The sequence below is a fragment of the Vigna umbellata genome, chromosome 4 (genome assembly GCF_029865625.1).
Source record: "Vigna umbellata cultivar VRB3 chromosome 4, Vumbellata_1.0, whole genome shotgun sequence".
Classification (NCBI taxonomy): domain Eukaryota; kingdom Viridiplantae; phylum Streptophyta; class Magnoliopsida; order Fabales; family Fabaceae; genus Vigna; species Vigna umbellata.
The window spans coordinates 27,612,151-27,626,709 of NC_142168.1; the positions used below are offsets into that span (position 1 = coordinate 27,612,151).

Consider the following 14,559-nt stretch of genomic DNA (forward strand, 5'->3'; position numbering starts at 1 on the left):
GCTCGGGTCCCACTGTCAGTGCTTCCCCATCTTGAAACCAACACAACGGTGTTCTACATCTTCTTCCATATAAAGCTTCATATGGTGGCATACCAATACTGGAATGATAACTGTTGTTGTAAGTAAATTCTACTAATGGTAGTATCTCATTCCAACTTCCAAGATGATCTAATACACAAGTTCTCAGCAAATCCTCCAAAGATTGAATAGTCCTTTCTGTTTGACCATCAGTCTGAGGGTGATAAGCCGAACTCATCTTCAACTGTGTTCCCAGAGCCTTCTGTAGCGTCTGCCAAAACCTTGAAGTAAACCTTGGATCTCTGTCTGACACAATGCTTGTAGGTATGCCATGCAACCTCACTACTTCCCCGATGTATAACTCCGTCAGCTTTTCTAGTGACATACGTTGATTAATAGGCAAAAAGTGAGCGCTCTTGGTTAGTCTATCAACGATAACCCAGATAGAATCGTGACCTTTTGATGATTTTGGTAAATGTGTTACAAAGTCCATCGAGATACTGTCCCACTTCCATTGAGGAATGTCTAACTGTCGTAACATCCCTCCCGGTTTTTGATGCTCCACTTTTGCCTTTTGACACACCAAGCAGGCTGCTACAAACTCGACCACATCCCTCTTCATTCCATTCCACCAAAATGACTCTTTCAGGTCCTTATACATCTTAGTCATACCTGGATGTATGCTAAGACGACTTTTATGGCCTTCGTCTAAAATTAAATGTTTTAATTCACTCTTTGCAGGGATACACACTCTGTTTTTAAATCGAAGTATGCCATCTTTACTTAGAACGAACTCCTTAGCTTGATCGGTGTCCAACAACCTGATCTTTTGCTGCAACTCTTGATCCATCGACTGCTCAACCTTTACTTGTTCTAAGAAGTCACTAGTGATTACTAAATGACTACACCATATGTGATCTGGGTTTAACTGCAACCCCAAGTTCATATCACGTAACTTTTCTAACAGTTCTAATTCCTTCACCATCATCGTTGTTATCTGAGCTTGTCTCCTACTCAATGCATCTGCCACCACATTGGCTTTTCCTGGGTGATATAAAAGCTCGAAGTCATAGTCCTTCATATATTCCATCCATCTTCTTTGTCGCATGTTCAATTCCTTTTGATCGAACAAATACTTTAGACTCTTATGGTCACTAAAAACTTGGAAACTTGCCCCATAGAGGTAGTGTCTCCATGTCTTTAATGCAAATACTATTGCTGCAAGTTCGATGTCATGCGTTGGGTAGTTCTTCTCATGCGCTTTTAGCTGCCTAGATGCATAAGCTACAGGTCTCCTTCCTTGCATTAGAACGCACCCCAATCCTTGATATGACGCATCGCAGTACACCTCAAAAGATTTGCTAGAGTCTGGAATGATTAATACTGGTGCTGACGTTAGTCGTTGCTTCATATTTTCAAAACTGGCTTCGCACTTGTTAGTCCACAGAAATGGTTGATCTTTACGAGTTAACTGAGTACGAGGACCTACAATCTTGGAAAACCCTTCGACAAAACGTCGGTAATAACCGGCTAATCCTACAAAACTTCGTACTTCAGTTACAGTTTTCGGCCGCTCCCACTTTAGCACAGCTTCAACTTTTGCTGGATCCACTGAGATTCCTTGAGCAGAAATCACATGACCCAAAAATTGTACTTTCTCTATCCAGAACTCACACTTTGATAGTTTCCCATACAGTTGATGTTTTCTTAAAATTTCCAACGCCACCCTCAAGTGTTCTGCATGCTTTTCCTTATTCTCTGAATAGATAAGAATATCGTCTATAAATACTACCACGAACTTATCTAAACATGACCGAAATATTCTGTTCATGTAGTCCATAAAAATCGCTGGGGCATTCGTCACACCAAACGGCATTACTACGTACTCAAAGTGTCCATAGCGAGATCTGAAAGCCATCTTTTGTACATCTTCCGTCTTGACAAGAATCTGATGGTAACCAGATCTGAGATCAATTTTTGAAAACACCTCTGCTCCTCTCAACTGATCTAATAGATCATCGATTCTTGGCAAAGGATATTTGTTCTTTATTGTAACCTTGTTCAACTGTCGATAATCCACGCACAACCTTGAACTTCCATCCTTCTTCTTCACTAGCAATACAGGAGCTCCCCATGGAGACACACTTGGACGGATAAACTTCTTCTCCAACAAATCTTCGATTTGCTTTTTCAACTCTGCTAGTTCGGCAGGAGCCATTCTGTATGGAGCCATAGAAACCGGGCCAGCTCCGGGCACTAGATCTATTGTGAAATCGATCTCTCGACTAGGTGGTAAACCTGGCACTTCTTCTGGAAAAACATCAACATATTCTTCTACCACAGGTATTCCGATGATTTGTTCTTCAGTATTCTCTCTTTTCTCCTGAGCTAACACCACATAGCAGGTAGCTCCATCTTTGATATCCTTCGCCGCGACTCGAGTTGAGCTTAGTTCTAAATTGTTCAAATTTAGAAACTCTATCTTTTGTTTCCCACAATCAATAAGAACGTGATTGGCAGTCAACCAATCCATTCCTAAAATAATGTCTAGATTTTGAAGGGGTAAGCAGATCAAGTTCACTTTGAACTTGCGTCCTGCAATTTGGATCGGGCATCCGACACAGACTGAACTGGTCGTAACTGGTCCCGATGCTGGTGTAGAAACTACTAATTCACACCCTAGATCAAGCATCGGTAATCCGAGTCTTTCTAAACATGCTAGGGATATAAAGGAGTGTGTGGCTCCAGAGTCAAACAAAACATATACGCATTCTCCTAACAGCATACAGGTGTGTAAGATTAATGTACCTGGCTTAGTAGCCTCTTCTGCAGACATTGCGAATACTCTTCCTGTTGCCCGGGGCTTTACTTCAGCAGAATCTTGTTGTTGTGGTTCTCCCACCTTCTTTTTCTTTGGACAGACATTAGCAAAATGTCCCGGATCATTGCAGATGAAACATCTCTTCCCTTCAACTCTTTCCCCAATAAGTTTAGGGCAGTCACGTCTAAAATGTGCCCCTCCACACTCAAAACACTTCACTGTTCCTCGATATGATAATTGTGATTTTTCATAAGGTTTCTTGTTGAATTTCATTGAAGATTCTCCCTTTGCAAGTCTGGAAACTCTACTTGGATCAAACTCCAATAATTCTATCATTCTGGCTTTCTCTACCAATGCTGGAAACTCTTGTATTTCCAATGGCATAAGTACCTTCTTCAGTTCATGCCTTAGTCCTCCCTCGAATTTTCGACATCTCCATTCTTCTGTGATATTCTGAGTATAAAACCTCGAGAGATAATTAAATTTTACTACGTACTCTTGTACTGATAACCTTCTTTGTTGTAAGGTCAGAAACTCCGCCTCCCTTGCAAATTTTGCACTGTTTGGAAAATATTTTTCTAAGAACCTTATCTTAAAGTTCTCCCAATTCACAGTCTCACCACGAACCGTCATCAACTGTTGCATACTTTCCCACCAATATTCAGCCTCACCCACCAAAAGAAATGATGCATAAGTTAATTTTTGTTCTTCTGAGCAAGTTATTACCCGAAAAATCTTCTCGTTCTGCCTTAGCCAAGAGTCAGCCTCATCAGGAGTAGCCTCCCCATTAAATTTAGTTGGATCATGCCTTAAGAAGTCATTCAAGCTAGAATGATTTTGAGGTACTTGATCAACTTGTTGTTGCTGCATCTTTGTCGAGTTTAAATGATTTCTTCAAAAAGATAACAATACAATTTAGCATATGATATCAATTTCCTCCAAATAGTCATTTTAATCATAACCATTAATAGTTTTACTAAGAATAATAATTTCACTCCCCATAGTCCCAAAATACTTTCGAAAACCATTGCTCTGATACCATAATGTAACACCCGAATATTTTAAAGGGTATTACTGATAGTAGAGACTAAATTAATTTGATATCTCATATAAACAATCAAACTTTATTTCAATTACTCCAAAGTACAATACCAAACTTACAAACTTTAAACAATATAGTCTTCACCATTGAAATTTCAACTTATAAATTTTACACAACATAATCTTCCCAATACAAATTTATTCTTTTTACAAAAATCCCTGAAAGTTTTTCCCCGCATCTCTCTCATCTCTAAGCTTTTTCAACCGCATCTGCAACATTATCTAATCACATATAACATGAGTTATATGATCATAGTACAAACAAATAAGGGTAAGCCAACCATATCATAAAATCATTAAACTTGTAACAAAAATATTAAAATCATGTATTTCTGCAATTGATAAAATATCATTATTCCGATGTCATTAATTCATCATTATCAAAATCATCTTTCTCATTTCCATAAATCTTACAAGTGTACCATGCTTACTCATGAAGCCTTATGATCAGACCGCTCTCTGCCTGCTTCCTTAAGCCTCACTTACATACTATGTCTTACTTTGTGAAGCCTTATGGTCAGACCCCTCTCTGCCTGCTTCCATAAACCTCAGGTGTTACTTTGCTCATACCAAACTCTCATGGTATAACTCGAACATACTACTCCCGGTAGTAAACATCATTTCATAAGTAATGATTTCTCATATCCACTCCAACATTTCATAAAAACCAACAATTCATACCCTCTTATCCACCTAACTCAATCATGTTCATTCTTTAATCATGAATTCATAATAACCCGTTTTGGTATCGATAAATTAAACATATTGCCAGATATCATGCTTCATATTATAAACTCATTTTGCCCATAACGAGTATAACTCAACATATTTTCACCAAACAAAGATCATGGATCAACCAAAATACATCAACATATCTTAGGAACTACATATTAAAGTCTGGGCTCAATGTAATGATAAATAAAATATATATGAAATTTTTACCATGATAATATTATGCATCTACAATCAACTTGTTTTATTTTATTTTCATCCTAATAGAGATTTTTCTTTACCCCAATTGGTCACCGGAGAGGACCCAGATGTCTGAACGCATCAAACTCACCTTCGACGCTAGCACATATGACTAGTCACAACTGACTGGACCAGGCCAGGGCTGCTCTATGATCCGGGATGTGCCAACTCAGGTTTTTAAGGTTCCTCTATCCTACCAACAAAGGGAGGCCTTCAATAATTAACAATTTGTTTATTTAATTTATCTACCTTGTTTTCTTATGCTCTAAATCTTAAAATGCCTAATTTTACTTCCTCTCACAACAACCTCAAACACTGTATATATATTTAATACCCATATACAAGCTATTACAGAACCCTTATTCCAAACCTTCCAACAAGATTAATTTCAGCCAACAAACTCATTCAATAAAATCATCACAATAAACATCCATAATAGAATTCATACAAGATAATTATAAACAATTAACAATAATAAAACATTACTATAAATGGTCATAGAAGAATACAATATTTGACAATCATAAAAATAATCTTAATATAAAAATTCATGGGGAAACAAGAAGTTGAATCTGGCAGAGCCGGTTAGACAACTTCTAATCCATCCATCAATGCATTATAATTAAATAACAAGAACAATACATGTCTGGGGAAATAAGAAGTTGAATCTGGCAAAGCCGGTTAGACAACTTCTAATCCTTCCAAAAATGCAATAAAATAAATAAGTAAAGAAATAAATAGTTTGGGGAAACAAGAAGTTGAATCTGGCAGAGCCGGTTAGACAACTTCTAATCCTTCCAAAAATGTAATAAAATAAATACGGAAGGAAATAAAAAGTTTGGGGAATCAAGAAATTGAATCTGGCAGAGCCGGTTAGACAATTTCTAATCCTTCCAAAATACAATAAAAAAAATAAGGAAAACAATAAAATGTTTGGGGAAACAAGAAATTGAATCTGGCAGAGCCGGTTAGACAATTTCTAATCCTTCCAAAATACAATAAAAAAATAAGGAAAACAATAAAATGTTTGGGGAAACAAGAAATTGAATCTGGCAGAGCCGGTTAGACAATTTCTAATCCTTCCAAAATACAAAAATAAACCACTAATAACATACAATTGACATAACATAATCAATATCACATTTTACAACTATCACACTTGGATATTAACACACAAAAAAAACATATTCTCATTTAAAATTCAAAATCATACAGAAACAAAATACTCCATATTTAAGATTTAAAATCAGACAAAAGAAAAATATAGCATATTCAAGACTCAAGATAATACAAAAAGAAATACTCAAAGTTAGCTTCCCTTACCTCTATTCCAGACTTAGTTTCCTCTTCTCAAACCGTTATCCGGAAACTTCCAGAATTTCCTCTCTTTAACTAGAATTTCCTCTAACTCTCTTCTCTCACAATTTCTCTAGAATTTTGGTGTAAATCTTCAGCCTCCCCCCCTTGGCTATTTATAGCCAAAAATTTTACTATTCATTTTTACTATTCATTTTTACTATTCACTTTTACTATTCATTTTTACTATTCAAAAATTATTTTTTTATTCACCATTCTTATCTCTGAATGATTAATTCTACGTGGAGTGTTCTCTTCCATAATTTATTTTAATATTTTTTTTTTTAACTATTCACTATTCACTATTCATTATTTACTATTTACTATTTACTATTCACATTTCTAAAAAAAATCCTAAATAAGTTATAAAAAATTTGAAGCTCTCCCTCTAAAATTACTATAACTTTATATCCAAAAATTTACATTTTTCTATCCATTAAAATTATTATTACTAATAAAATGTTAAAATTTACTATTATAAATATTTTTTTTTTCATGGATCTTACATTTTAACTTACAAATATTTTCAAGGATCTTACACTAAGTAGACTTTTTTTTTTTCCTTTTCAAATACTTTTACACCTCTTCACCTTTATTCCCAACTTCTTAAATGACAACAAGGTCAATAAATCCATATATATATTCGTTCTCCAAATGCATATACTTGAAAATGAATAATATTAAAATAACCTCTTGAATATATTTAAACTTGATAAAAGTAAAAATTTATGTATACCAACCAAAGTTGTAATACATATATATATATATATATATATATATATATATATATATATATATATATATATATAACATATTAGTGATAGAGATAACTTCAAAAAAAAATTCTATCATATAAAGAAGGGAGGTGAGATGTTCAATTTGAGACTTCAAGAGGCATTTCTAACTCATTAGGTGGCAGGGAGATTTTCATTTTCATTGCACCAAGTTGTTCTAGAATCATCTATTGTGACAATTGTGGCCACTGTAGCGGTTGTGGCAACGATTTATTCACATCTTTCTCCTCTTGTGCTTTAAATTGGTATACATATTTAAATAATTAAATAGGATTAATATACATTAATAAAAAAAAGTGTTTAATTAAAACAACTAAGAGCAATTACTTCCTTTGCAACTGCTTTTGCTAATTAAATTGACTAAAGGATAAAATTTTCAAGGGCTTGCCCCATTATCTCAACCTCCTGAGTGAGCATAGGGACTCGAGTAGTAGCATCTCGAACCTCTACAACCATCACCATCATCATATCAACTTTAATGGTTTCATGGTGTATGGTTGACCTTATTGAATACATTTTACCTAAGGAAACCAAGTAATGTTTGTAAAATAGATCAAAGAATATAATTCAACAAGCAAGTACATGTCAAATAATATAATTAGACAAATTACCTAAAACCACTAAGCACTGGAGGGCATCATCATTAAACAACTTGTAGTATGTATCAACAATGGGAGAAGCCTCTTGAGGGGAAACATTACAACTACACTTTGTGCTTATACAAATAAGAGAATATTGTTAATGAGGATTCTTAGGTTTGCCTACAGGAGAGGCTAACTCTGCTCACTCATCTACTAATAATTGTGTCTGTATATCAAAGTACTCATTCTTCAATTATGCTCATATATCACAATACTTCTTAATCTCGCTCATCTCCTTTCTCATCTCTTATCTCATTTCTTCTCTAATAGACCTGAGAACTTCCTCAATGACATGGGTTTTACTATGATGAGTTGATAGGCTGAAACATTTATAGGTACCAACAAAATTCCCAATATCACAAACACATCCATGTTGCTTTGGACGACCAATGGCAACCGTCAACATGTCCTCACACCCTTGTTGAGTGAAGATACCATGTGCGCTCTACAACACAACTCATCCTACAATCTAAAATTTTGAAGTTAAGATTAGAAAGTATGTTAATAATTTGTTAACATTGAGGTACTTACAATGCACCATTGGTTCCTCAAATGTATACTCCCTTGATGGTCTTTGGAGAGCTCTTTTCCATGTATCATGACGAGGAAGACGAGCCATCATACTCATATCTAAGGCCCTACTAGGATTAGAGGCAGTTGTCTTTTTAATCATCTTCTGGTCCAATTTCTCATAACCCCACGAGAGAATCTATGAATGTGGGAGATTTTTTTTTCATCTCTTGTGCAACTCTCCTCTTAGCCTATGACATCAAATTATAAAGAATGAATCATATTAGCAATATGTTATTATAAATAGCTCAACTTATATATAATATTAATTTACCTGAAAGGTAGTATCTAATCGCTTCTCCTTAACAAGTTATATACACAGTCTTAAAATTCTTCCATCGTTCTCCAGCATATGAAATCCATTTTGTCCTTAATAGATTAGTGTTTGGAACTTTATATCTGACCTGCACAATAAGAATCAATGACGTATGTTAAATATAAATTATATATGTTCACGATAAATGATAAAAGTTAAGATTTCATACTAGGATACTCATATATAATTCTTCACACACTCTTACACATGGTCCCAATCATCACTAATAACGGATGCCTTGCTTCTACTGAGCAGTGCAACATAACTGACGAATTTTGTGTTGTTCTCTCCCAAAGGTTTACAGGTTTACATATCAAAACATATGGGTAAGTTATGATCAGCGTTGCAAGTAGTTGTCAACTCTCTCAACCTAGTCTCACGCCTACCCCTTATTTTGGGTAGGTCTATGAATCTCATCTCCACTTTGTGAAGGTAGGGAAGACACCAGATGGTATGTGACTAGAGATATCCCTATTCAAACCATAATTTTTAGAAAGAATTAATGATAAAATAAACATATAATTTGACATATATCTAAAATTTGAATTTATACATTGTCAAGTTGGGATGTTCTTCCATAACACTTCATGGTGATCATCATGTATTGCATATACATCATTTACTTCATTATCAACATTTAAGGTTGACATATTTGATGAGAAAGATGGAGTTTCACTAATATCAAGAATGACTTCGTCATTATCATTAGTATCATGCATTGTTCTAACTTAGAGCACCACTGACCATTTGTTGTTTACGGGATTAGTGACATAAAATACTTGTTTTGCCTGAGATGCCATGATAAATGGCTTTTCAATATAGCATGTCTTTTCTAATTCAACCAATGTAAAACGCAGATCATCGATCTTGATGTCAATATTACCATAAACTCACTTACATCTAAAAATAAGTACTTTGAAACTTATGTAATCTATCGCCCAAATATCATCAATCACACCAAAATAGAACATTAATGTTATATTAAAATTTTCATCCTTAAACTCGAGAAATGCATTGATTCAACCTTCACCATTACTCCACTATTTTGTGTGGTGTTTTTTTCATGTTATTCTTTTATGTGAAGTGTATAATTATTTATATCATACTCACTCTAACATATGACATCAAAGTTTGGCTTACTTGATAGTCAGTTAAATGTATTAGAAGTTGTATGATCAACTTGAACCTGTTGTTTGAACCACTTTAAAAAGGTTATGGTGTGTTCAGTGTGTGTGTGTTTGTGTATGTGTGTGTGCGTGTGTGTGCGTGTGCGTGTGTGTGTGCTCGTAGAACTTCACCTCTATTCAGAATCATAATTTTTGCACTTCAAGTATCCTTAACAACATATCTTCCATGGTAACGAGACTTAGGTACTCCTATAGCTTCAATATCTAATAAGTAGTTTATATATAGAGCTCAATAGCTTCCTCAACACATCATTCAACGATTGATGCTTTAGGACCATATTGATTATTTACATAGCCTTTTAATATTTTTATTTATCGCTCAATATGGTAGGTATTTCCATCGTAAGAATACTAAACCACAAATTCTAACTTCTCTTACTATATTAATAATTAGGTGCACCATAATATCAAAGAAAAAAAAATACATCTCCAACTAACACAATATCACCATAGCCTATTTTTTTTAGTTGATCTAACTTGTCAAAAATATTTATCTCTCCATTTAGAAGATGAATTTATAAATGAACATTCCTATAAACACTTAGTATTTTGTTAATATTGAATACACTAAATTTCTCACATTATATTAATCTCTATATGTAATGTTAGAGATTCTTCATCCTTAGATTTAAAACTAGGTAATTTTATAGAATTAGGTAAACAACATTGATTGAATGTTTTGATTTGAATTTCAAAAAATCACAAGAAAATTTTCACATATAACAAGAAAAAATACGTCAATAAAAAATCCTCATATAAAAAATGAATTTATAAATGAACTAAATACTTGACATTATTGAATACTTACAACAAACACAATTTTCTTAAACAAAGCATGCTCATATGGTATTATTTCACTACGACCACCTCCACTGTAAAAACAAATGAATAACAACATTAATCAATTCTATTCAGCGAGTTTCTTATTCATGAAATCCTTTATTTGTGTGATCATTTGAGAAGACTCGGGCAAATCAGGAAATATATAAAAAGCATGAAACATCTTTGGATACTCAACCAATTGGGCCTTTTTACCCGATTTTGTTAACCACTCGTAAAACCTCCTTTGCCAATCTTGTAAAGGATCAAACCCACCCACAACAACAACGGTATCCGGGTAATCCAAACCCGACAAATCCTCCGAATTCGGCCCACTCACGTTGCATGCTCTGTGGTCACGATCCGACCCGTCAGGCAAAAACGCCTTCCACGTCCAATCGGTCCTCTCCTTTGACACCAGCGGCGCACCTTCAAACCTCACCTCAGCCTCCGTCCGCTCCTCCCCACCGAAAAAAGGTTGGATCGCCACCAACCCGACGATCCGGATTCTCCGAAGCCCTGAATTCCCAACCTCGTTTTCCCGGATTCCCATCTTCCCGACCCGAACTGCGACGTTGTGAGCTAAGTTAGCCCCGGCGCTGTCGCCGGCAAGGAAACATTTTGACACATCAGCGTTTTCCGGCAGTACCATGCGATTCTCGTCGAGGAAGTGGAGGAAGAGCTCACCGTCGTCGTACTGTGACGGGTACCGGTGCTCCGGTGTGAGGCGGTAGTTGACAGAAACAACGACGGCGGGGACGTGGCGGCATATTCGGCGACAGACGGCGTCGTAGCCGAGGGAGTCCGGCGAGAGGAACGCGAAGCCACCCCCATGGAAGTAGACGACGACGGGGAGGGTGCCGGCGGCGGGGGAGACTGCGGGGGCGAATACTCGGAACCAGAGTTTGTTTTCGGCGTCAATGGTGACATCTTTAGAGGTAACACCATTAACGGGTGAGGAGCTGGCGTGTGCCTTGAGATCGAGAAGGTTCGTTAGACGGCGATTAATGGTGCCGTTAGAGCGACGCGCAGCGTCGGTAATCGTAGAAATAAAGGTTATTGAAATGCGCGCCTTCCATGGTATAACCGGTTTGGGTTTTGCCGTTTCAGAGCCTTTGGATAGCGCCATTGTCGTTTCTGCGTTTCCAAGAATGAGAAAAGCTTCAAATGGGGAAATTGCAGAAGAACGACAACATTCGCCAACTCGACACTTATTTCATTTTTCTGTTGTAAAAGGTAAGTGGTCGTTATTTATCACATCACTTTATGAGAATAAAAGCTTCCATTTCATAGGTTGTTTGATCAAAGTGGCTTATTACAAATATGAAAAATGGTATTTTGGTGTTTTCAGTTAAAACAGGATATGTCCAAATAGTCCTTCCCTAAATTAGACTTCATGCCTTGGAGTTCCACCCTTGATGATAGATACACTTTCGGCCTATACATCATTATATTTCTAAATACTTTGTCATATGCTTTAAATATTTAATATGATCATTCTTTTGTAGGTCTTGTATGGAATGGAATCACATTATTTGTATTTCGATTAAGATGTTGAGATCTCTTACTCGGACTCATAGTCGACCGAATCATACATGTGCAAGAGAACCTCTAAGTTATTTTTGGCTCATGGCCGATCGAGTGGTAAAGGTGCACCCACCGAACGGACAACGGTCAGGAAAAAGTCTCTCAGTTGTTCGGTCGCGACAATCATTGAGCAGAGTTAAGGCGACTCATAGCCGACCGAAAAGCACAGGTACAAGAGAACCTCTAAGTCACTTTGGGCTCATGGCCGACCGAGTGGTAAAGGTGCACCGACCGAACAGACAACGTGCAGGAAAAAATCTCTCAGTCGTTCAGTCCCTACAACTATGGAGCAAGAGTTAAGGCACAATAAATGTGATAACGGCTACGGTTAAACAATTAAGGTTTGAATTAATGACCATTAAGAGTTAAATTAATTGGTCAGATTCCTTTAAACTCTATAGATAAGGGTTTAGGTTCGAGGTAAACTTACGTTTTTAAACTGATGACAAAACTATAAGACCTATTTCTGACTTGAGCGTCGAAGTGTCTTTTGCAGGTCACCCCCCATTCGGTGCTCGGTTACCAGAACTAGGAGAGACAGAACGCTCGGCATGCAGGATTAACAAGACCGATCGGAGCTTAGAGCCAGGAGATCGTTCGACAGAGACTGGAAGACGTTCGGCGGAGATCCTCGTCCCATTTCAGCAAAAACACAAAGTTATTATGAAGATTGAGGGGTTTTCTGATGGTCCTCTATTATCCAAGTTCTGATGTTCTCTCTCTCCTTCTTGTCTAAGTTGTGAGAGAGAGTATCTATCAAAGGCACTCTTACGCTCCAGTTAGTGACTTTATGTAATAATGTTTAATAAAAATGAGTACTTAGAATCAGTTACCTGACCCTCCTATCCTATCAAACATATATTTAAAATGAGCTTACCATTAGGTTTCCTGTCAAACATATATTTAAAATGAGTTTACCCTTAGGTCTGACCCATTACTAATAAACAACTTTCATTATTCCATTAATTGTCAATCAATAATTGTTATTATTATTGATTATTCTTTAACTACTTCATGGTTGTCTTTACCGATTAATTATTGAGTAGTTAATTGTTGGTTTAATACCTCTTTTGGTCCCTCGAAAGGGGGCCAATGTTCAAATCGGTCCTACCTTTTTTTAGAAGTTCAATGTGGTCCCAACTTTTGTAAAAAGTGTGCAATCAAGTCCTTTTTGGAAACGGCGTTGAGTTTTTAACGGAGCAGCTGACAGGGTGGACTGAAATTAGCTACGTGGCTGTGTGTGGGTAATACGTGGCTGTGAGAGGGTGATACGTGGCTGTGAGAGGATAAATGTGATAATATTACTGAGGTTAAGAAATCAGAAGTTAGGGTTTGAGGAGTTACAGAGAAATTGGTAATTTGGGATTTATCATCATGGAGGAAGTGTGTTGAAATCTGAAGCGCGAATTGGATACTGCAAATCTGAAACTGAAATTGGAAACCACAAATCAGGTTAGGGTTTATGTTTGATAAAAAAGTTACACTACAGTAACTTCTAAACTTATGCATCCCCATCAAAACATGAATCAAAACAACTTAAATAATAAATTCCAAATAGAACGTTAATTTTCCCCAATTGAAAAGCAAAAGCATGCATCCAATCGGAAACCCACAGTTACTGACTTATTCATACAAGTCAATATCAAATGTAGTAGCTTTTGGTTCAGTTTCATAAAGTATATTTCATCCAAAAAATATAAAACAAAAAAGGAGTAAATATGTTCATAATTTATTTACGTGTTTTGTGCTGAATTTTACTTAGCATATCTTAATTAATTACATCAATAATCCAAGAATAAAATACAGTAGTTGGTCATAGAAAAATCACCAATTATTTAATTGGTGGTGTCGCTATTATCAGCCGGAGATGCAGATGCAGACGCAGATGCACTTTTGGGGGTAGAAAACGGCAAAGACGACGGCGGTAGAAACACCAGACTTTTCGTCTGTGTATTATTCGCTGGCGTTTTCTTCAAGAAGCTCGATGCACAACCATTGATTTTCGAAGTTGAACAAGACAAGGTAGAAGATGAATTATTAGACGCTGCAAACACCTCACCACAGTAACAAGTAGGGATTATCCCACCTCCTCTCACACCACAACCATGGGACCACCGAGAAGATCCTTTGCCCCAACTTCTCGAACACGACGAACACCCTTCAGAAGAAGCCATTTGTATCTCAAACACCAATTTCTCTGCAACTCCTCAAACCCTAACTTCTGATTTCTTAACCTTAGTAATATTATCACATTTACCCTCTCACAGCCACGTATCACCCTCTCACAGCCACGTATTACCAACACACAGCCACGTAGCTAACTTCAGTCCACCCTGTCAGCTGCTCCGTTAAAAACTCAACACCGTTTCTAAAAAGG

The 14,559-nt window shown here is 36.4% G+C and overlaps 1 pseudogene; it reads right to left on the minus strand.

Annotated features, from left to right (window-relative positions):
* Positions 1 to 10,577: 10,577 nt before the first annotated feature.
* LOC124846830 (putative carboxylesterase 18 pseudogene) lies at positions 10,578 to 11,836 on the minus strand (annotated as a pseudogene).
* Between the last annotated feature and the right edge of the window lie 2,723 nt (positions 11,837 to 14,559).